Source organism: Cervus elaphus, chromosome 17, assembly GCF_910594005.1.
Source record: "Cervus elaphus chromosome 17, mCerEla1.1, whole genome shotgun sequence".
NCBI lineage: Eukaryota > Metazoa > Chordata > Mammalia > Artiodactyla > Cervidae > Cervus > Cervus elaphus.
The window spans coordinates 6,688,977-6,714,234 of NC_057831.1; the positions used below are offsets into that span (position 1 = coordinate 6,688,977).

At 40.4% G+C, this 25,258-nt stretch overlaps 1 protein-coding gene and 1 long non-coding RNA gene across 2 annotated transcripts in view; one reads left to right on the forward strand and one right to left on the reverse strand.

Annotated features, from left to right (window-relative positions):
• Positions 1-8,198, reverse strand: part of LOC122673617 — a 74,961-nt gene extending 66,763 nt beyond the window's left edge. The window contains exon 1 of the long non-coding RNA XR_006334750.1: positions 8,090-8,198. This is a non-coding gene — a long non-coding RNA (uncharacterized LOC122673617). The remainder of the gene's footprint in view (positions 1-8,089) is intronic.
• Positions 1-25,258, forward strand: part of LOC122673217 — a 499,807-nt gene that overhangs the window by 173,736 nt on the left and 300,813 nt on the right. The window lies entirely within an intron of this gene.

Genomic DNA, 25,258 nt, shown 5'->3' on the forward strand with positions numbered 1-25,258 from the left:
ATACACAGAAGAACTATACAAAAGAGATCTTCATGACCCAGATAACCATGATGATGTGGTCACTCACCTAGAGCCAGACATCCTGGAATGTGAAGTGAAGTGGGCCTTAAGAAGCATCACTATGCACAAAGCTGGTGGAGGTGATGGAATTCCAGTTGAGCTATTTCAAAACTTAAAAGATGATGCTGTGAAAGTGCTGCACTCAATATGCCAGCAAACTTGGAAAACTCAGCAGTGGCTACAAGACTGGAAAAGGTGAGTTTTCATTCCAATCCCAAAGAAAGACAATGTCAAAGAATGTTCAAACTACTGCAAAATTGCACTTATCTCACACACGAGCAAAGGAATGATCAAAATTCTCCAAGCCAGGCTTCAACAGTACATGAACCGTGAACTTCCAGAGGTTCAAGCTGGATTTAGAAATGACAGAGGAACTAGAGATCAAATTGCCAACATCCTCTGGAGCATCAAAAAAGCAAGAGAGTTCCAGAAAAACACCTACTTCTGCTTTATTGACTATGCCAAAGCCTTTGACTCTGTGGATCAAAACAAACTGTGGAACATTCTTCAGGAGATGGGAATTCCAGACCACTTGACTTGCCTCCTGAGAAATCTGTATTCTGGTCAAGAACCAACAGTTAGAACCAGACATGGAACAATAGACTGGTTCCAAATCAGGAAAGGAGTGCGTTAAGGTTGCATAGTGTCACCCTGCCTATTTAAATTATATGCAGAGTATATCATGAGAAGTGCCAGGCTGGATGCAGCATAAGCTGGAACCAAGATTGCGGGGAGAAATACCAATAACTCAGATACGCAGATGACACCACCCTTAGGGCAGAAAGTGAAGAACTAAAGAGCCTCTGGACGAAAGTGAAAGAGGAGAGTGAAAAAGTTGGCTTAAAAGTCAACATTCAGAAAACAAAGATCATGGCATCCAGTCCCATCACTTCGTGGCAAACAGGTGGGGAAACAAGGGAAACAGTGACAGAATTTATTTTCTTGGGCTCCAAAATCACTGCAGATGGTGACTGCAGTCATGAAATTAAAAGACACTTCCTCCTTGGGAGAAAAGCTATGACAAATCTAGATGGCATATTACAAAGCAGAGACATTACTTTGCTGACAAAGGTCCAGGTAGTCAAAGATATGGTTTTTCCAGTAGTTGTGTATGGCTGTGAGAGTCGGACTATAAAGAAAGCTGAGCACAGAAGAAATGTTGTCGACCTGTTGTATTGGAGAAGACTCTTGAGAGTCCCTTGGAATGCAAGGAGATCCAACTAGTCCATCCTCAAGGAAATCAGTCCTCAACATTCACTGGAAGGACTGATGCTAAAACTGAAACTCCAACACTTTGGCCACCTGATGCGAAGAGCTGACTCATTTGAAAAGACCCTGATGCTGGGAAAGATTGAAGGCAGGAGGAGAAGGGGACGACAGAGGATGAGATGGTTGGATGGCATCACCGACTCAATGGACATGAGTTTCAGTAAACTCCGGGGTTGGTAATGGACAGGGAGGCCTGGCGTGCTGAAGTCCATAAGGTCACAAAGAGTCAGATACAACTGAGTGACTGAACTAAAATGAACTGGACTATACATACAGTCCATGGAATTCTCCAGGCCAGAGTACTGGAGAGGGTAGCTTTTCCCTTCTTCAGGGGGTCTTCCCAAACCAGGCATCAAACCCAGGTCTCCTGCGTTGCAGGCCGATTCTTCACCAGCTGAGCCACAAGCGTAACCGCTGCCCCTCTCCAAAACCTGTCAGTGCATCAACAGGATTTCAGTACAATAAAGCGGAATTACAACCGAGAGAGTTGCAGGACACAGACTACATTTAAAAAGGAATTCTTGGGGAAATCCAAAGAGAACTAGGTGGGGGGTGAAGGACAAAGAAACTAAAGGGAACTGAAACCTCTGGCACTTAGAGCTAAGAAAAATTAAACACAGTCAGCACCTAGCCAGATTAACACAAAACCTAACACTAAACGCCTAGTTACCCGTTAGATCCTAATACTTGCTAGACCATGTCCAGTTTTCAACAAAAAATTACAAGGAATGCTAAGGCAAGAGAAAACAGTCTGAAGAGACTCAGCAGGCATCAGAATAAGGATCAGCTATTTTGTAATTATTAGAGCAGGCTGAGTGCTGAAGAACTGATGCTTTTGAACTGTGGTGTTGGAGAAAACTCTTGAGAGTCCCTTGGACAACAAGGAGATCAAACCAGTCAATCCTAAAGGAAATCAACCCTGAATATTTACTGGAAGTACTGATGTTGAAGCTAATACTCCAATATTTTGGCTACCCGATATAAAGAGCCAAGTCATTGGAAAAGACCCTGATGCTGGGCAAGACTGAAAGCAGGAGGAGAAGGGGACGACAGAGGATGAGATGGTTGGATGGCATCACTGACTCAATGCATGTGAGTTTAAGTAAACTCCGGGGGATGGTGAAAGACAGGGAAGCCTGGAGTGCTACAGTCCATGGGGTCACAGAGTTGGACACAACTGAGGGACTGAAGATGAACAACGACAAAAGAATGTCTTTGCTCATTAGTAGAATAGTGATAGAACCAGTCTCATAAAAGACATGTCAACAGAAGCTTCCCAAACAGAAATGCAAACATAAAAATTAATGGAAAAAGAAACAGAATAGTATATCCAGGAACTATGTGATAATTAACAAGAGATGTAAATTGTGCATGATATGAAGGCCTGTACATGATACTTACATGAAAAGAAACAAGAAATATTTGAAGTAATAATGGCTGAGAATGTTCCCAAACTAATGGCATACACTAAAGAACACACACATGAAGCTCAGAGAACACCAAGCAGAATAAATACTAAAAAAAAAAAAATCTCCTCCCAGGCACAACATACTCAAAGTATAGAAAGCCAAAGACAAAAAAACAAAGAAAACATCTTGAAAGACTCCAGAGAACAAATATATTTTCCCTACAGAAGCCAAAGTACTTGTTATTCTTATAAATTTCCTTTCTTCAATAAATTCTCCGGTGAATTTCGGCATTTTGCTTATGTGGACTGGATGCTGAGAGGGAGGTCCACAGGCTAGTGGAATGTGCCATTACATCATGGTTTATTATCCTAATCTTTCTCAATATACTGAGAAAGCATCAGGAAAATTCCCATTGAATGGTCAGTGAACATATTTACACTTATTAGGTAATATTTTTTTCTTATATTTGCTTTTACTCTCTGACATTTATCCCCCTTTAGGCAGCAGCTGGAGTGTTCTATGTCTCCAGAAGAGGATAATGCAGAAGAATCTACAGGAATAAAAAAATGTCAATTTTTTGGCTTTTTGTATTCAATGCAAAAGCCCAAGTATAAGGCAAACATTTTATGAGAAGAAATGACCAGATAGAGCCATGCTGATAACCAAAGAAATAAAAAGAATGAAAAGGTAGGGACCAGTATAGAAAGATGACTGTGATCCAGATGAAATGCCCTTAACACTATTCAGCCTCCCAGAACTCAGGGATAAGCAGGACAATGGGAGCTCCATGAAGAAGTTAAACTGAGGTACAAAAGTTCAAGTGAGATATTTTCATAACCAGAGGTTTTTATTTGAAATTTGGATTCAGTATGTATTACTTGATTGATATAATAAAGGTCTGGCAGGACACACAAGAAACAGTCAACAGAGTTTATCTTAGGGAGTTATAATAGGAAGTCAATAGGAGACATTAAGATTTTTTACTTATCTCTTAGAAACTTTTTTAATGTTCATATATTTTTAATTTATTTATTCAATAGAGTTGCATTGCTTTTATGAAAGTATAATTAACAATGAACAGAAAGAACAAAAAAGTACATGTGAAGAAAATTATTTAAGGGAAATTTTGCTTGGCTCTCTGAGAATGACTAAAAATAAACAAAAAGAAGATTCAGTAGGAAAAGAAAGCAATGGAGAAGGCAAAAAAGAGATAAGGACACACAGAGAGTCAGCAAAAGTGAAAGAGAAACATCAGCTTCTTGCACAAATAATTCAAGGGCAAGGGCTTCAAAAATAAATGTGTCTCTAGCCATTGTATTACTAGAAACACATTGAGGAAACCCTCCAAAAGGAAAGAAACAGGCTAGCTAAGGAACTGCTAGCCACTTATTCCTTACTGGCTAAGGAAAAACAAGTTGATATTTAAAAATGAGCTAAGAAGCCTTATGAAAGACTGTAGCCACCTCCTCCTGCAAATAAATGAACATTCATCAATTGGCAGAGAGATTAGGCTTAATTTTTTGCCTCTGGAGTAACGAATTAAAAACTAAAGTATCAACTAAAAGGAAGCAGCTTTATATTCTCGTGAGTTTCCTTAACATCAGATACATTAATCGGCTTCCCTAGTGGCTCAGGCTGTACAAAATCTGCCTGCAATGCGGGAGACAGGTTCCATCCCTGAGTTGAGAAGATCCCCTGTGGGAGGAAATGGCAACCCACTCCAGTATTCTTCCCTGGAGAATCCCATGGACACAGAAGCCTGGCGGGCTACAGTTCATGGGGTCACACAGAGTTGGTCACGACTGAGCAACTCACACTTTCACACTTTCATCAATCGGCAGAAAGATTAGGCTAAATTTTTGCCTCTGTAGTAAAGAATTAAAACGAAAAGTATCAACTAAAAGGAAGCAGATTTATATTCTCTAGAGTTTCCATAACATTAGATACATTAATTAAAAAACAATCCTGAACCTTCTGGGGAGTAAAGGACCAGAAGAGTTCTGAACTGTTAATACTTCTGCTTTGCTTTGTACTTGATAGCAAAAGTAGCAGCATGTACGCAGAAAGAACACTGTTACAATCAATACCTTGCCTGAAAAGTGAAGGTGAGCCCAGCGCAGAGGGGGAGCAGTCTTCCATTTGCCAGGCAGAAAAGAACCAGCTGCTTTTATAAAGAGCTGTAACAAGCTTTGAGTAACCAGGGCAGCGTGGCTACAGGAATCTAGGAGAAAAAATTCTTCAGAGAGGGTGTTCAAGGGATAGAAGGGTAAAGACAGCTGAGAAACATGTGAAGATTAACCTGACCTGCTTTACAGCTTTGCCTCAGGCCAGACTCTCCACTCCATTTATGCCTTCCTTTTTTCCTCCCCTTATTATCACATCTGCCACGGAGCAAATATGAGCCTTAACTTGGAATGTCAGTCCTCAATATTTATGTATTAGCACAGCTCCCACGCATGAGAGGTCTGATGGCTAAGCGGTGTTCAGAATAGCTTAGCATGATAATCAAATGTCAGCTTTATTTTAGTATGGCAAAGTAATAGTCCAAAAATAATCTATGTTCCAGTTACTTGTAAACAGTAAACACAAGAAAATGAGTATTTGTAATTATCCTTAATTTAGGAAGGAATTCATAAATGACAGCTTGTTATTTACAGGTCAGAATCGAGACAGCACATACTATTTAACAATGTGGAGGTCAGAAAATTAAACTGATGGGAAGGAGAGAGAGACTCGATACAAGTTAAACTGGTAGCTGTTTCCTTATTAGGTGTTTGTAAGGAGCACTTCTAACTTAACAGCAAAGGTCTTTATTAAAACAAGAAAGGCTCTTCACACCTATTTACTGGGAACTAAACAGTAGTTCAAAGACTTGAAGTGTTTCCCTCAGAGTCAGAGGCAGCATCAATGATTGTTAAAGAATCCTAAGTCTAAGTAGTCATGGCTATTACTATATAGTTCTACACAATTTGTGCAACACATTCTCATATGTTAACTCATATAATCCCCATAAGAAGTTTTCTGTCCTCACTCTCTTTCCTAAACACCCTCTTCAAATCAGAGGTGAAGAAACCAAGGTTTGCAAGTCAGTATCTTAGCCAATGCCAACAGTGCCAACAATGTAAAGGAGCTAAAACAGAGTTCAACACAGGTGTGACCTCAAAGCCATAAGCATTCACCTTTGAACACTGCCTCCCTCTCTAAAATACTGGTTCTGCCATTAACAAGCTCTATGATGTCAGATAAATTGATTGATTTCTCTGGACTTTGGTCTCTTTCTATGTAAAATTCCTTTACTGAATTACATGAATTCCAAATCCTCTTTCTTATCTAACATTCATAATTCCTCTATTAAAAGCATATCATAAAGCTGGAAGTAAAGATGTGATTTGCACTGGTAAGTTGCTTAAATAAAGGGTGATTATTCCCCTTGGAGATGTAAATGCTACCTGAAGAACCAATAAGTAATTTTATTAAATCAATACTTATCAAGAGCTGACTCTGTACCAGAAGACCAGAATGATGCCTGTGATTGACATGGAGGATGCAATGATAAAAATAAAATGATAATAATAATCTCTGTGCTCACAAGTTCAGAGATAACTGGAGGAAGTTGCACGTCAAGAAACAATTGCAGCACCATATGTTAGGGCATGAAACTGGGCATGATAAAACAGGCATATAGTAGAGACCAGAAAGTCAGGAAAAGCTCCTTGCAAACCAGCATGTTAAAATGCAGCTTGAAGGAATGAGAGATGATCTAGGCAAATAAACTAGAAAGAGAAAGATGTTTTATGTAGACAGCTCCTGCTGCTGCTGCTAAGTCGCTTCAGTCGTGTCCGACTCTGTGCAACCCCATAGATGGCAGCCCACCAGGCTCCCCCGCCCCTGGGATTCTCCAGCCAAGAACACTGGAGTGGGTTGCCATTGTAGACAGAGCTGCAGATAAAGAAAGAGTAGTAAACTAATATCCTAAAAGCTAAATTGCCTACTGTAACTATTCAACTTCCAAAATGTATCCATAATTGCCATTTAAGCCACAGGGGCTAATGTAGAAGTCATCCTAAATATAAGTTTCTCCTGTTATGCAAAGTGATCTTCATAGCTATTAAGCAACATAATAAGGCAACTGTGTCTGATTCCAAAGCATGAAGCCTGTGTTCTTTACCTCTAACATTGCTACCTTCCTGTACTTTTTTTTTTTTTGAAGGTCAACTGAGCAGAAATGACTCTGGTGCATAAACACATTTTAGGACACGGGGCAACCAAAGCAATACTGGGTAATTTAAGAGAAGCTACAAAAAGATATAAGCTCAGCTGAAGAACCAGATATGAACCTGCTCTAAATCCATTTGGAAAGGTCTCCCTGAATCTATATCCCAGCCATGTACCAAAGGCATCTCAAAGAACAAGACTTTCTGCAAAACTGTAGAGTGGAATTTTCTTCCCTCTAAGGTTTAAGAGAGCAAGTCATCAAGCCCACAAAACTCTAAAAGTACAATCAGATTCATTTTGTATAAGCAAGAGCACAATTTCACTTGTGGTTTGGCAGTAACTGGTAATTTATGGATTTAAATATTTTAACAATGTATTAACATCCTATAATTTTTAAACCAAAAAGGTTAAAGAGTTTGAGTTGTCACTGCTCATTTTTACATCTCAAGGAAGGAAGACTAATGATTCACACAACATTCACTCCTTAATTGCATGTCTGGCATAGTGAAAGTAATTGCCTTCAGGTGTGTGGATACTGTACTTAGCAGGTGTCTCCCCGAACTTGACTGGCTTTGAAAAAGGTACAGATCTGAGTCACACTCTCAATGATAACAAAAATAAAGAAACAATACTCCAGAGATTAAGGTCCCAAAAGAGAGCCCCCGGAATCACCTAGGAGCCCCCTTCCTCCAGGAATCCTGAGCAGAAGACCGGCTACAGGAGGGACCCAGCTCAGCTTCTCACGGCTTCACCTTCTCCTCCCACCCCGGCCGAAGCCAGTTTCCCTCACAGGATGCACAGAGTCCTGAGCCTTCCCCTGGGAAACTGACTGTGGTAACTAGAAACAGATAGTTGAAATAGAAAACACAAGATTTCCCACCATTAAAAACAGAAATCAGAAATACTCACACATTTGCTTTTTTTTAACATGTCACTAAAAATACCAAACACTTTATTTTTAACCAGTGATTACATTCTATGTATGCATTATGCGTCTGAAACTTTCTGCAGCATTCAATGCAAGATAGATATTTCTGGAAGCCCCAAAGTAACCAGTCAAGAATGTTTTCAAGATGTGAACTTAAGGTACAACTTAAAGCGATAGATGAGGCCACTGAGACTTCAGTTATACCCACCTGTCACTTCTGGAGCTGCTGCAGCTCCCAGTCCCACGGTAATCACACACGGATACAGCCCCCTTTCACTGGGCTTCCCAAGCTTCTCCCCAAAGTGTGTGAGTGCAGCTGACTCTTCCAAAGTTTGAAGCTATAAAAGTGATTTATGTCAGAACAAGTGTCTTAACACCAGATATTAGACAACTGTGTTCTCTAAAGACTTCAGCAGTCCTGCAACAAGAAACTATTACACCTCCTTAACTTGTTAAACACTTTTTTAAAGAGACCTGATTTGCACCATGTTGCATGACTGCCTTCTCCAACTTCAGATTACTATTAACATCTTATGTAAAGTATTTTATCCAGCGATTTGTTTCACTTTACTATCGTAAACCATGCCCTGATGTTTCCACCCCCCCATAGTGGACTACATAGCCATCTTTCTAGTGGAAAATTTTTCTTTCCTAAAGGAACTCTATGCTAGCTGTTAAAAAAAAAAAAAGAAGACGCTGAGAAAAGAATTTTTCCCACTAAAGTAACATAGTATTATTGTTAAATTTCATCAGTTTTGAGAAGTTATCAACAAACAACATTAATAAGGTAAATAAAGACCTAAGGGTCTTGTTAGTTCTGACCTAAGGGTCTTGTTAGTTCTAACCTAAGGGATGTTAGTTCTATAAAACCCTTACTTCTATCGAGTGCCTTCTCTTTTCAATATTCTATTGTGGAAGAACAGTGATGAGACAAATACGTAAACTCTGGAGGTTATAGCCCAAAATGGGTGACAGATCTTTTTTTTGAGAACACATGAACAAAACCTGTGGTAGATGATACGAAGAAAATGACTGAGTGTGACAGTAAAGAGCAGTTAGGGAGGGACTTCTCTGGTGGTCCAATGGCTAAAATTCCATACTCCCAGTGCAGATGGCCCAGGTTCGATCCCTAGTCAGGGAACTATAGTAGATTCCATATGCTGCAAGTAAGAGTTCACTTGCCACAACTGAGAGATCCCGCAAGTGACAGCAAAGAGCAAAGATCCTGTGCGATGCAACTAATACCCAGTGCAGCCAAATAAGCAAATATTTAAGGGAAAAAAACAAGAGCAGTTAGGGGAACTTGCTTGGAGAGGATGGTCAGGAAAACTGTCTCTAAGGAAGTGACATGGGGACCAAGTCCAATGAAATGGGAAGATGGTGGACCCCATCTAAAGATTCATTCTCCGAGTATCAATAGCAGGACAGGGCTCTGGGGAGGAGAAGGAGAAAAAGAAAGCAAACCAGTCTGGCTGCCCAGCAACACTCCTGAACATAAATGCACAGACCTTTTCCTTCCTCTGCATCCACCCTTTACAACAACGATCGATGACCTTGGCCCAGAGAAAAGTGTAACACACCACCCACAGTCCTGCAACTCTGCGGACCGCCCACCTAGGAATAATTCACTTTTTGCCTATTCTCTCTTAAGCAAGGGCTCTTTTAAGTGTAAATTTTAAATACTGCATGGTGATGACACTGCAGGAAACATCCGCCAAGCCCTCAGGGTACACTGAGGAACTGTATGTAAATAGCAGTCCATCTGCAACTCATTTGCTGCCCCTTCAAAGAGGAGACTAATGACAAACTTTTGACCGATGGCTAGTTTGTTGTTGAGTTTTGTTTTTAATTCTTGCTTATTGGTAATACAGTAACCCAAAATGCTATACTTAGACAGGAGCCTGTGGCAGTTACTTGATAAAATATAGCAACTGATTTTGAGATAACAACCAAAATCACCATACAAACGCCTTCAGAAAAACACTTATGGACATGATAGTTTCTGCAAGAAGCATTTTTATTCATAAGTTGGTGCAGTTCTGAATTGGATTTAAAGGAGTTCCCTTTAAATTGGATTTAAAGCTACTTCCCTTTCTATTCCAACTGATGAGTGACTTCTATAATGAACATCACTGAGGTATCTGAACTCTATAAGCAACCTCTCTTGCACCAAAAATGAAGGTGCTATGTTGCTTCTGTCGTGTCTGACTCTGTGAGACGCCATGGACTGTAGCCCACTAGGCTCCTCTGTCCATGGGATTCTCCAGGCAATAATACTGGGGTGGGTTGCTATTTCTTCCTTCAGAGGATCTTCCCGACCCAGGGATCAAACCCGTGTCTCTTAAGTCTCCTGCACTGGCAGGCAGGGTCTTTACCACTTGCACCAACTGGGAAGCCCCAAAAGTGAAGGTAGATATGGATATACAGAACAATTCTCTTACAGGGCCAATTTAACTTTTTGTTTGTTTGTTTCAATTACAAACACTTGTCTCACCAAAATATCTTCATAAAAATGAGCAGGAGAAAGGAGATAAAACCATACTGACAGTTCATGAGAAACGCTGGGCTGGAAGAAGCACAAGCTGGAATCAAGATTGCCGGGAGAAATATCAATAACCTCAGATATGTAAATGACACCACCCTTATGGCAGAGAGTGAAGAGGAACTGAAAAGCCTATTGATGAAAGTGAAAGAGGACAGTGAAAAAGTTGGCTTAAAGCTTAACATTCAGAAAACTAAGATCATGGCATCTGGTCCCATCACTTCATTGGAAATAGGTGGGGAAATAGCTGAAACTCCAATACTTTGGCCACCTCATGCAAAGAGTTGACTCACTGGAAAAGACCTGATGCTGGGAGGGATTGGGGGCAGGAGGAGAAGGGGACAACAGAGGATGAGATGGCTGGATGGCATCACTGACTCGATGGGCATGAGTTTGAGTAAACTCACCTTCAGCATCAGTCCTTCCAATGAACACCCAGGACTCATCTCCTTTAGGATGGACTGATCGGATCTCCTTGCAGTCCAAGGGACTCTCAAAAGTATTCTCCAACACCACAGTTCAAAAGCATCAGTTCTTCGGCGCTCAGCTTTCTTCACAGTCCAACTCTCACATCCATACATGACCCCTGGAAAAACCATAACCTTGACTAGATGGACATTTGTTGACAAAGTAATGTCTCTGCTTTTTAATATGCTCTCTAGGTTGGTCATAACTTTCCTTCCAAGGAGTAAGTGTCTTTTAATTTCATGGCTGCAATCACCATCTGCAGTGATTTTGGAGCCCAAAAAAATAAAGTCTGACACTGTTTCCACTGTCTCCCCACCTATTTCCAATGAAGTGATGGGACCAGATGCCATGATCTTAGTTGCCGGGCCTGCCGGCAAAACGAACAGGTCGAGGACGCAATCACCAGAGCACCTGAGAAATAAAAGACTAGGAAAGATGGGGTTGAGAGGGACGGAGTCAGCTTGTGACTGATTCCGACGACTTTATTGAGGGGTAACATACATATATATGCTAACAGGATTCACCAAATTTTAGATCAAAGACTTGCATACGTGCAGAACTGCAGACACTAGTTTTAGCTCAGGAGTTTTATCTTAACTCCAGCAGAGCATGGCACCAGCGTCTTACAATCAGGTAAAGACTACCTAGACATAAGCCATTCACAGGAGCCCGATAATCTTATCAGAGTCAGGAAAATGGGCAAATGGTGGCTGCAGCGATTTCCTTGAGGGAGGTGAGAAAGGCCAATTTGCACTTTAATAAATCAGGGGTGGCGGGACAGAGAGGGACCTCTTGATCTCTCTCAGGGCCGAGAAGGGGCCTGAGCAGTCAGGCCGGCTCCGCGCACTTAGTTTTCTGAATGTTAAGCTTTAAGCCAACTTTTTCACTCTCCTCTTTCACTTTCATCAAGAGGCTCTTTAGTTCTTCTTCACTATCTGCCATAAGGGTGGTGTCATCTGCGTATCTGAGGTTATTGACATTTCTCTCGGCAATCTTGATTCCAGCTTGTGCTTCTTCCAGCCCAGCGTTTCTCATGATGTACTCTGCATATAAGTTAAGTAAGCAGGGTGACAATATACAGCCTTGACGTACTCCTTTTCCTATTTGGAACCAGTCTGGTGTTCCATGTCCAGTTCTAACTGTTGCTTCCTCATCTGCATACAGGTATCTCAAGAGGCAGGTCAGGTGGTCTGGTATGCCCATCTCTTTCAGAATTTTCCACAGTTTATTGTGATCCACACGGTCAAATGCTTTGGCATAATGAATAAAGCAGAAGTAGATGTTTTTCTGGAACTCTCTTGCTTTTTTGATGATCCAGCGGATGTTGGCAATTTGATCTCTGGTTCCTCTGCCTTTTCTAAATCCAGCTTGAACATCTGGAAGTTCATGGTTCACATATTGCTAAAGCCTGGCTTGGAGAATTTTGAACATTACTTTACTAGCGTGTGAGATGAGTGCAATTGTGCTTTAGTTTGAGCATTCTTTGGGACTGCCTTTCTTTGGGATTGGAATGAAAACTGACCTTTTCCAGTCCTGTGGCCACTGCTGAGTTGTGCAAATTTGCTGGCATATTGAGTACAGCACTTTCACAGCATCATCTTTCAGGACTTGAAATAGCTCAACTGGAATTCCATCACCTCCACTAGCTTTGTTCATAGTGGTGCTTGCTAAGGCCCCCCTGACTTCACACTCCAGGACGTCTGGCTCTAGGTGAGTGATCACACCATCGTGATTATCTGGGTCGTGAAGATCTTTTTTGTACAGTTCTTCTGTGTACTCCTGCCACCTTTTCTTAATATCTTCTGCTTCTCTTAGGTCCATACCATTTCTGTCCTTTATCAAACCCATCTTTGCGTGAAATGTTCCCTTGGTATCTCTAATTTTCTTGAAGAGATCTCTAGTCTTTCCCATTCTGTCGTTTTCCTCTATTTCTTTGCATTGTTCACTGGACTACAGGCCTGTTAAAAAAATCATGGAACATAAGGAAGGAGCTCAAATGCACTGGAGAAGTTGAGATCGGGAAATTGTTACTTCTTCTAATGAAGCCCTCAACAACTCTCCTAAGTTTTATTTTTGAATATGAGGTGGGTATGTATATATTACCTGAAAAGCAAATCAAATTCCATGTTTTTCTCTACCTGTCCTTATCTGTCAAAGGGAAAAGTTGACACCTTTAAAAGTAGAGTCTGCCCTTAAGTGAGCATATCCACTCACAGATGAGATTCTTTCAGGTGTTATCTCCCAGACTGCTTGTGTGTGGTGTGTGCCAAGTTGCTTCAGCTGCATCCGACTCTACGACCCTATGGACTGTAGCCCACCAGGCTCCTCTGTCCATGGGATTCTCCAGGCAAGAATACTGGGGTGGGTTGCTATCTCCTTCTCCAGGGGATCTTCCTGACCCAGGGATCAAACCTGTTTCTGATGCCTCTTGCATTGGTAGGTGAGTTCTTTACCACGAGTGCCACCTGGGCCCACCAGACCGCTTCTTAATTGTTATTACGTATGTTTTGCTTGTTTTGGCCACATTGAGTAGCTTGTGGGATCTTAAGTCTCCCAATCAGGGATCAAAACCACACCCTCAAAAGGGAACTCACAGGATCCTAACCACTGTACAACAGGGAATTCCCAACTATCATAGTTTATAACAAATATATCAATATCTTGGCTTGAAAATGTTTTCACAGTGACCACCAATAAGAAACCCATGCCGCTACTCAAATGGCAATTAAGTCTAGCCTATCCGTTCACACAAAACAGAGAAGGAGGCTATTCAGGTGGAAGGAAGGAGAGACCTAGGGATCCTGAGAGGAGCATCACTAAAATTCCTTGACTCTGGGAAGGTGCACTCAAGTTTAGCAGGTCCTGGTGCAAGTGGGAAGCTGGGGACTCGCTAAGAGTATCCTTCGCCCATAGGAGGAGGAGCCAAACAGCAGCTGAGACCCTCCGTAGGCTGGGCCCTCCAGCGTCAGTGCAGAGTGAAGCAGTGGTCACCCTTCCAGAAAACCAGAGCCCATGTTATAGAGCTCCTGTTGCATTCTGATAAAGCAGAGGTTATCTTTCAACCTTGGAGAGAGGAAGACCTAGTTTGGATTGGAGTGGCAAGAAAGGGTCACCAACTAAGCCCTAGTAGGAGACACAACAGACTCGGGAAATACAACACTGAAGAGGACGAAGTAATTCTAGCCTCAGCTCTAGTGCCTCCCTGCTGTGTGACCTGCGGCAGCATAACTCAGCTCTCAGTCTGCATTCCCCATCTGCCAGTGGGGCCCGCTAGTAACATCCACAAAGAGCCAGTGCATGTAAAGTCATTCTTTTGAACACTGCCCTCCAAAAAATAATAGTCATTATTTGGGAGGTCTTTAGCATGTACCCAGCATACAGCTGAGCAGTTTACATGAGTGATTATCTCACTTAACCCTCGTACATATTTTAGGGTCTATAGACATTTAGAAATCAGGAAACTGAGGCACAGAGAGGCAAGCTAATTTGCTTAAAGACACACAATCAGCCGTCAGTCTGATCGTTGCTCTTATGTTCTCAATCACGATGATGCAATGATACAGCTAATTCTCAGGGTTGATCCTTACTAGCATTTCCGTGGCCAAAGGTCTCACTGGTTTGCTTTTATTCATAAAACAGTAAATTGCACTGGCTACAAAAATAGTATTTTTAAATGAGGTTCAAATCTATTTTTCTTTCAATTGGGGGAAAGTAACACATAAAATTTTTCCTGAAAAAATTCTTTATCCAAAAGATTAGGCACCTTTAACACATATTGTCTTGCTATAACATCACAACAAATCTATAATGCAGGAGAGGAGACTAAGTCTTGAAGATTTTAACAGTAACACTAGTAACATTTACTGACATGCTATTCAAGCACTGTTTCAGGTCAAGTCTAATCCCCATGATAACATGAGGAAGTGTCACCCTCACTTTCAGAAATACAGAACATTATAACTTGTAAACAGCTCAAATCCTGAAGTGATGAAGCTGGAGTTCAAATTCAGGTCTTTCTCACCCTTCAAGCTGTACTTTTTCTGGTTCAACAAAAGCACTGTCATAAATAGATGCCTCCTTACTCTCTCCTAATTGTGCCCTCCCTCTCCCTAACTCTATCATCGCCAAGTTCCAGTCATGCCTGACTGAAGCATTAAAAATGCCTCTGGATTTGCTTCCTTTAAATACACCCTCCACACTGCCACCAGAGTTACATGAGTGTCAATTGGACTATGAATGCTGTTCTCTGCATACTTCAACTCTTCAAATACAGCAGCCTATGAAGCCCTCCAGAGCTAGCCCTGCTCAAGCTCCCAGAAACCTAACACCTCATATTTTACTATTAATACAGGATAATATAGGGTTCCCCCCACTCACCCTGTTGTTCATTCAGCACTACCTTTATGCTCTCTATGGCAGGAACCATCTTCTGACCAGTCATTACCTTCTCTCCACCCAAACCTGGCCACACATGTTCCTCCCTTAAGGAACATCTTAGACATCTCCTCCTTCAGAAGCCGTGCCCACCCTTTATTGCTCAAGCCAAATAAGGAGAATCTCTTTCAAACTCACAGTACCCTGTATATATTAAGACTTCTCTCACATTATTTCAAAATATTCTATGTACATCTATATTTCTCTGGGACTGTATTTCATTGAGCTTTGTTTCTCTGGTACTTGGTAATAGCAGGAATTCAGTAAAGAATTTGTTGAAATAAACTGAATCAACCTGCCCAAGTATAATATTTAAGAAACAGAAGAAGAAGGGCTTTAACTTGTTGTGTCCACTGCTCTGTTACATCCAAACATAAACACATCTATGCAGTATAGGATTATACTACACAGTCTTTCTTGAAACAGAGATTGCAATTATTGTCCCCTTGGCAACAAATGACAAAGAAATATTTTTAGACAAATTGTAAACCTCTGGTATCAACCTGTGGTAAATCCATGCTAACTCCTAGTGTTCAGTTCACCTCAGTTGCTCAGTCATGTCCAATTCTTTGTGACCCATGGACGGCAGCACGCCAGGCTTCCCTGTCCATCACCAGCTCCTGGATTTTGCTCAAACTCTTCGAGTCAGTAGTGCCATTTCTAGTGTGAATCAGTGTATTTCTCAAATGTCTGTGATACAGCAGTAAAAGTCTGCATCTAAATGAAATATGTTCATACTAACAATGACCTTTAGTAATGGTATAATTACTGTACTGCCTGGTACTATTTATAGACATCCAGTTATGAAATACAGATTCAGAAGCAAGGGAGGAAATAACAACCTTCCTTGGTAGATAGAGACATAAAGATTTAAACAAAAACCCAAAACATAAAAGACCTTCCACAAAACAACCAGTTATGCATATCTTAAATGAATTTTACCTTCTAACTTGGAATCAGGAAAATGAAGAATATTTTATCTACTACCTGTAAGGGGTAAACACATGTGAAATACTGGAAAAAATAACTTTAAGTCAACTCCTCGATTCCAATACTGTCTCCATGCTGGATTTCAAATTAAAACACTTTCCCCGTTGTGGGAAATGCCTCTCTGTACTTCACTGAATTCTCTTTTCCCTAGCTCTTACATGTGAGTGTAACCTGAATGAAGAACGGACAAAGGACTTGAACAACTTTAAAAACAAAACAGACAAATTATGAACAGATGTGTGAAAACATGCTCAAAATCACTGATCATTACGGAAACACAAACCAAAACCAAATGAGTTACCACTTCATACCTGTTAGGATGACTATTATCAAAAATACAAAAAAATACCAAGTGCCAGAGAGCGTGGGGAGGCACAGGCACCCGTGTTCACTATTGGTGGAAATGTAAAATGGTACAAGCACTAGGTAAATTGGTATGAAAGTGAAAGCGAAAGTCGCTCAGGCTTTATGACCCCATGGACTATACAGTGCATGGAGTTCTCCAGGCCGGAATACTAGAATGGGTAACCTTTCCCTTCTCCAGGGGACCTTCCCAGCAGGGGAAGATCTTCTCCAGGGGATTGAACCCAGGTCTCCCACATTGCAGGCAGATTCTTTACCAACTGAGCTATCATGGAAGGTAAAATGGTATAGAGGCTGCTAAAAAAAACTAGAAATAGAACTACCATACAATCCAGCAATCTCACTTTTAGGTATATACTCAAAAGAACTGAAATCAGCATCCTAAAGAGATACTTACATTCCCATGTCCTCTGCAGCATTATTCATAACAACCAGGAGATGGAAGTAACTTAAATATCTATTATGTGGGGGTGTGTATGTGCTCGGTTGCTTCATTCACGTCTGACTCCTTGCAACCTCATGGACTATAGCCTGTCACGCTCCTCTGTCCATGAGATTCTCCAGGCAAGAACACCAGAGTGGGTTGCCGTGCTATCCTCCAGGGGATCTTCCTGGCCCAGGGATCGAACTTGCGTCTCCTGCATTGCAGGTTGATTCCCTACTGCTGAGCCACTGGGAAAGCCCAATTTAAGTGTCTATCAACAGATAAATGGATAAAGAAAAGTGGTATGTATGTATGTTTATACACATATACACACATACAATGAAATATTATTCATCCTGAAAAAAGGAGAAAATTCTGCCATATCCAACAATGTGGACAAACCTAGAGAATATTATACTAATACTAGTTATATATTATTATATAAGCTAGACGGAGAAGGACAATTCATGGTTGCATTTATAAAAGAGATCCAAAATACTTAAAGTGATTGAAGCAGAGAGCAGAATGGCAGTTGTTAGGGGCTGGGAGGAGGCAGAAACAGGGAACTGTTCAGGGGAGATAGAGTTTGAGTTGTGCTGCATGAACAGGTTCTGGGGAACCGCTGTACAACACAGTGCCCGTAGTCAGCAGTTAACACTGCTACGGTCTCATGTTACGTGTCCTTACCACAGTAAGCTTGTAACAAAGAATCACATTATTCCCAAGTTTGTGACTTTAACCCATTTGTCACATCTCTTCTTCATTCTCTTACAAATGCCTTTTAGTCAACAGGAGGTGGACATAAAAGAAGTACCTTAGCTGCAGCTTCCCAGGTGGCTCAGAGGTTAAAAAAAAAAAAAATCTGCCTGCCAGTGCAAGGGCCACAGGGGACGCTGGTTCAGTCGCTAGATCAGGAACTACAAAGCCTGTGGGCCACAACTACTGAACCCACATGTTGCAACTACTGAAGCCCATACGCCTACAGTCTGTGCTCTGCAACAAAAGAAGCCAGCACAGTGAGAAGCCTGTGCATGGAAACAAAAGGAGCGCCTGCTAGCACAGCAACTAGAGGAAGCCTATGCACAGCAAGGAAGACTCGGCACAACTGAAAATACATAAATAAAATTATTTTTAAAAAACCAACACAAGTAGATAAAAATAGAAGTTCTGTTAGAATATTGGCTCATATTTCTTTGAACTACTTCTAACTTCATGATCAAAAAAAAAAAAATCACATAATCTATTACTAAAGGGTCCTCTTTTTTTAAGCAATAAGCTAAAAGCTCAATTAGGTTCCCCTTCAATTTTATGGAAAGCAAAATGTTAGGAACTGTTTGATATGCAAATACACTTTTACCCATTATACTAAAATATAAATCATATGTACCGTCTCAAATTCTCTTGTCTACTTCCTCCTTTCCATGCCTTGGTCAACACTTTACTTACATAAAGTCAGTCCTCCACTTTCGTATTTGGATGAAATACTACACTGCAAGGCATGGAACCTGGTTTTCTGAGCAGCCACTGAGATGCAACCAAGAAGTGAGATCATAATCGAGGTAAACCTTGACCAAGGGGAAGAGGATATGGGAAGAGGTCAAGGAGAAATTGTCCCCCTCCTTTCACTTTTTCTTATGGTCTACTTTGAGTGGAAGTTCCTTCTTTCAATCTTTCTAGAAAAGTCTACAACACTGAGTGAACAGTGACTAATAATGCCTCCTTTGCGGTTCTTTATAGTAAAGAGCAAGGCAATGCACATGTCTTTGCCTCACTGCTCCTTTTCCCTTACCTCCACTGTCTTAGGCTTGTACTTCCCAAATACAGTATTAGCCCGAAGAACTGCGAAGGGTCTTACCTTGCTTGTGAGCTAACAAGTGAACCTGCCATGGTTACACAGATGCTGAGGGAAGGCATGAGGGCCTTGGTGGGACACAAAGGACTTTATTATCACAGCAGGCAACAGGAGCTCTATGGTTATATGCTCCCCTTGCCAACCAAGCCACATGCAGACACTCTGCACACAGAATATTTGTGGCACAGCTGAGAAAAAGCAAGTTGCTCAGTCGTGTCTGACTCTTTGCGATCCCAAGGACTGCAGCACGCCAGGCTTCCCTGTCCATCACAAACTCCCAGAGTTTACTCAAACTCATGTCCATTGAGTCAGTAATGCCATCCAACCATCGTACCCTCTGTTGCCCCCTTCTCCTCCTGCCCTCAATCTTTCCCAGCATCAGAGTCTTTTCAAATGACTCAGTTCTTTGCATCAGGTGGCCAAAGTATTGGAGTTTCAGTTTCAACATGAGTCCTTGCAATGAACACCCAGGACTGATCTCCTTTAGGATGGACTGGTTGGATCTCCTTGCAGTCCAAGGGGCTCCCAAGAGTCTTCTCCAACACCTCAGTTCAAAAGCATCAGTTCTTCGGTGCTCAGCTTTCTTTATAGTGCAACTCTCACATCCGTACATGACCAGTGGAAAATCCATAGCCTTGACTAGACGGACCTTTGTTGGCAAAGTAATGTCTCTACTTTTTAATATGCTGTCTAGGTTGGTCATAGCTTTTCTCCCAAGGAACAAGCATCTTTTAATTTCATGGTTGCAGTCACCATCTGCAATAATTCTGGAGACCAAAAAAATAAAGTCTGTCACTGTTTCCCCAATCTATTTGCGATAAAGTGATGGGACCGGATGCCATGATCTTAGTTTTCTGAATGTTGAGCTTTAAGTCAGCTTTTTCACTCTCCTCTTTTACTTTCATCAAGAGGCTCTTTAGCTCTTTGCTTTCTGCCATAAGGGTGGTGTCATTTGCATATCTGAGGTTATTGGTATTTCTCCCAGCAATCTTGATTCCAGCTAGTGCTTCATCCAGTCCAGCATTTCTCATGATGTACTCTGCATAGAAGTTAAGTAAACATATAAGTTAAAAATTATCTTTACTATCATGACATTATTCCTATCTGCCAAGGTTGTCTGCTACACAAACATCCTTCAAAACATAATCTTGGACAAAAGCTGTCACAGTTGTGTAGAAACACCATGGATGATTAGCTGCCAAAAAGCAGTCTTTTACTCTTTGCCTTCAGATTCATTTTTTAAAGGACCCAGCTAAGATATACAATCATTTTCTGTTGTTGTTCAGGTGTTCATTAGAGTCATTCATTTTCTGCATTTCTAGGTGTTTCCCAAATCTTCTTCTGCATTCTCACTTAACCATTTTTCACTTTCTTCTATTCTCTGGGAGCTTGACCCATAAGATCCTTTTACATCCAAGTATGTTCAGCCAATGAGAGGCACATCTTCAGGTCTGAGGGAGGGGATTTAGGTCAGAGTAATTTCTTCCCTGTCCCCTCTCTGCTGTGTCAGAGTATTGGCTTCTCTCAGGTGGTAACTGATCTAACAGTTAGTCTACAATGTTACCTTCTGTCATAGGACATAGAAAGCATTTAATTTTTTATTCAAACAAGGTGAGGAGTACTGGTAATTAGAATAAATTTACATGACATGGGCTTCCCTGGTAGCTCAGCTGGTAAAGAATCCGCCTGCAATGTGGGAAACCTGGGTTCGATTCCTGGGTTGGGACGATCCCCTGGAGAAGGGAACAGCTACCCACTCCAGTATTCTGGCCTGGAGAACTCCACGGGCTGTGTATTCCATGGGGTCACAAAGAGTCAGACAGGACTGAACGACTTTCACTTTCACTTTATATGACCTGACTTAGAAAAAATAGATTTTAATTACTTTAGTTGATGATATATATTAAATCTAAAAGAAACCACATTAAAGTTTTTTTTTTAATGTTTCCAATATGTTTTGAAAATTTTCATATGTCCAGAAAACATACAATTGCATTGCTTAAAAAGCTTCCTTCTCCATATTTTGACTGTTCTTACTTGATTTCAGATACCAAAGAATGATATTGAGACAATCGGAAAAGGGTTTCCATAATTGAAGTATGCAGAAAAGATCATTTTTAAGCATTTAATATTTGTTAGTAATATTTTTTCCTCAATGGACTCTTTCATGGAAGCCATGAATTCTTTGGAAATGAAAAAAGCAAAGTTGAGTAAATAAAAATTGGTGTTAGTTTCTTACCCTCTATACCACATGTGTGAATTCACCTCATTTTTAAGTGGCAGAAATAGAAGTTTCTATCATTAGGCTTTCTCCTTAAGAGAAATATGTGCAAATTTAGGAAAGACTCAAAGCCCTGTAGGTTCATAGTGTTGTGATTAGTCATTGCCAGAGGCTTCACCTTCGTTAGATACCCAGAGAGGTTTACTCTTCAGGCAATACACTCAGGTAAGAAATAAGGTGACTGAGGAAATTTCATATTCTCTATAAAGACAGGCTCTTATGAAGTAGGAGTGTTTTCTGACATCAGTTTTCAGGGAAAACTTCACATGAAAATAAAGTGTCAGAAAATTTATTGCTATAAGACCATTCAAGCTTAGGTATCTTGGAAAGTCTTCCCATTCTCCCAGGGAGATGACCGCTACACCATGATATACTGTACTTCTAAATACTGGGAGGGAGGCTAAAAGCTAATGAAAAATCTTGAGTTATTAGGTTATTGATTCACAAAAGCTCAGAACTACCTCAGTAAAAGGATAAAATCTATTCTTAATCTTCCTGCTGAAAAACAATGTTCTAAACTAAAATGGGGCGGGGCGGTGGCGTGCATAACTGAATGTGGTAGGGGTTGTACACCTGTCTTGCTGTCTCTTTATTTACCCTAGGTAATAAGACCATGCAGTCAAGAAAAACAAAGAATGCTCCTTTTTCTGCCCAACTGAAATATTGAGCATCAACTGTATTCAATGTACGGTTACTGGTTTTTTAAAACACGGATGGATTTTAACTTAGTTGCTTTTATTTCATTGTGGAAATGTTTAGGGTATAAGTTAGCATGTTTCAGAGGTTCCAAGTATAGCATCTCAGTGTCTGAAAGGCAGAGTCCACATTCAGAGCCTCACAATCCCAGCTAAGACACACGGTGACTGTGCACCACTCAAACCCTCTCAGCCCCTAACGGGGATAGACTGCCACCAGGGGCAGAGGAGTGCCTTCATTTCTGAACCAAGCTTACTGGAAAAATCAGTGCTACTAGTTTGCTTTTTTATTAAAGTTTACACTCAATATTAAATAATGAAGACTCAAGTTAATGTGTTAGTTAATGGTTTTCAGCACTACTTGACATAAATTGCTCTTCCTCTCTTTATCTGTTTGGCATCTGGGGGGTCCTCAAGACCCTGATTTTAGAGGCTTCATAAAGTCAGAACATTTTCTCAATATTGCTAAGACATTATTTGCCCTTTTCATTCTCATTTTCTTTCAAGTGTACAGACAGTAGAGTTTTCCACAGGCTAAACAACATGAGATAAGATTATCATCCTGATAGCTAAAGAAAGGTATTATTATTGTATGTTTGTATTTTAAGTTTATTCACTTTTAATTTTTAATTTCCAATGTGGTAAATACTAATATTAGCTATATAAACAGAAGTTCTTTGGGATCCTCAACAATTTTTTAAGAGTCAAAAGGAGTCCTGATAATTTTTAAAAATTGAGCAATTTACTTAATTAGCTCAATTGAAGGTTCATATATTTTCCTCTCTTTTTTTTTAAACATTTTTATGTCTTTATCAAATTTGTTACAATATTGCTTCTGTTTTATGCTTTGGTTTTTTGGCTCTGAGATATGTGGGATCTTAGCCTCACAGCCAAGTACTGAATCCTCACTTCCTGCACTGAAAGATGGAGTCTTAACCACTAGACAGGCAGGAAGTCCCTTTCTATCTCTTTGGAGGACAGGAATCATGCTTATTTTTGGACCCCTGAAAAACTAGCATTAACCATGCATACTGCTGCTGCTAAGTCCCTTCAGTCGTGCCCGACTCTGTGCGATCCCATCCCTGGGATTCTCCTGGCAAGAACACTGGAGTGGGTTGCCATTTCCTTCTCCAATGCATAAAAGTGAAAAGTGAAAGTGAAGTCGCTCAGTCATGTCTGACTCTTCGCGACCCCATGGACTGCAGCCTACCAGGCTCCTCCGTCCGTGGGATTTTCCAGGCAAGAGTACTGGAGTGGGGTGCCATTGCCTTCTCCGTAACCATGCATAATAGATACTCAATAAACGCTAAAAAACAAACTATTAATAAATAGGAGATGTGATTAAAATGAAACAGGTATTAATGGAGGATACAGTTTCAAAGTTTACTTATTAAAATTAAATAATAAAACATTTAATTCAAATATAAATCTTCAGGTATAATCTTAAACCAAATATCATTTGGTTCCTTTCTATTATTAGTAGAGATTGTATTAAAGAATATATGTCTTTGCTTCAAAAACAAAGATTTTAAAAGACAGTTTTCATATTTGTTAGAATTTACTTTCCTGTATGTAACCTGAAAACGTCAAGTGTTGGTCCCACACCATCTCTAAGTTTCTTCCTAACATCCAGTTACAATAAGATACCATGTAACTTCTTCTTCAGATATCAGTTTCTTACCAATTCTTATTCTAAAATGCTAGTCTGTCACTTTTTTGAAAGTAAAATACAACAGCACCTTTATATGGTTAGTATGATCTTGATGCCCTGAAAATTTGTATCTTTGAGGCCAACTCATTTCTTTTAAGTTGCCACACTGCACCATGGAGCATCATATTCTGAACAGCTTTTTAATCTATAAAAGTTACAGATTTTTACACAAAAATTTTAAGAAAAACTATTACAATCACTTAGTTCTAATGAAAATATACCAGCAACCATCAAAACTGAACAGGAAATTATGTTTAATTATTCACTGAAGACACAAGAAGTATTTAAAGTATGTGAAAGATATCCTTATAACACAGCATCATGTGAAATTGGAAACTGATGGCTTAAAACTGTAAGTATAGAACTAGAACAAATAATTTCACAATTTGTATGGAAATACAAAAAACCTCAAATAGCCAAAGTAATCTTGAGAAAGAAGAATGGAACTGGAAGAATCAACCTGCCTGACTTCACACTCTACTACAAAGCCACAGTCATCAAGACAGTATGGTACTGGCACAAAGACAGAAATATAGATCAATGGAACAGAATAGAAAGCCCAGAGATAAATCCACGCACCTATGGACACCTTATCTTTGACAAAGGAGGCAAGGATGTACAATGGAAAAAAGACAACCTCTTTAACAAGTGGTGCTGGGAAAACTGGTCAACCACTTGTAAAAGAATGAAACTAGAACACTTTCTAACACCATACACAAAAATAAACTCAAAATGGATTAAAGATCTAAATGTAAGACCAGAAACTATAAAACTCCTAGAGGAGAACATAGGCAAAACACTCTCCGACATAAATCACAGCAAGATCCTCTATGACCCACCTCCCAGAATGTTGGAAATAAAAGCAAAACTAAACAAATGGGACCTAATGAAACTTAAAAGCTTTTGCACTACAAAGGAAACCATAAGTAAGGTGAAAAGACAGCCCTCAGATTGGGAGAAAATAATAGCAAATGAAGAAACAGACAAAGGATTAATCTCAAAAATATAGAAGCAACTCCTGCAGCTCAATTCCAGAAAAATCAATGACCCAATCAAAAAATGGGCCAAAGAACTAAACAGACATTTCTCCAAAGAAGACATACAGATGGCTAACAAACACATGAAAAGATGCTCAACATCACTCATTATCAGAGAAATGCAAATCAAAACCACAATGAGGTACCATTACATGCCAGTCAGGATGGCTGCTATCCAAAAGTCTACAAGCAATAAATGCTGGAGAGGGTGTGGAGAAAAGGGAACCCCCTTACACTGTTGGTGGGAATGCAAACTACTACACCCACTATGGAGAAAAGTGTGGAGATTTCTTAAAAAATGGGAAATAGAACTGCCATATGACCCAGCAATCCCACTTCTGGGCATACACACTGAGGAAACCAGATCTGAAAGAGACACGTGCACCCCAATGTTCATCGCAGCACTGTTTATAATAGCCAGGACATGGAAGCAACCTAGATGCCCATCAGCAGATGAATGGATAAGGAAGCTGTGGTACATATACACCATGGAATATTACTCAGCCATTAAAAAGAATTCATTTGAATCAGTTCTAATGAGATGGATGAAACTGGAGCCCATTATACAGAGTGAAATAAG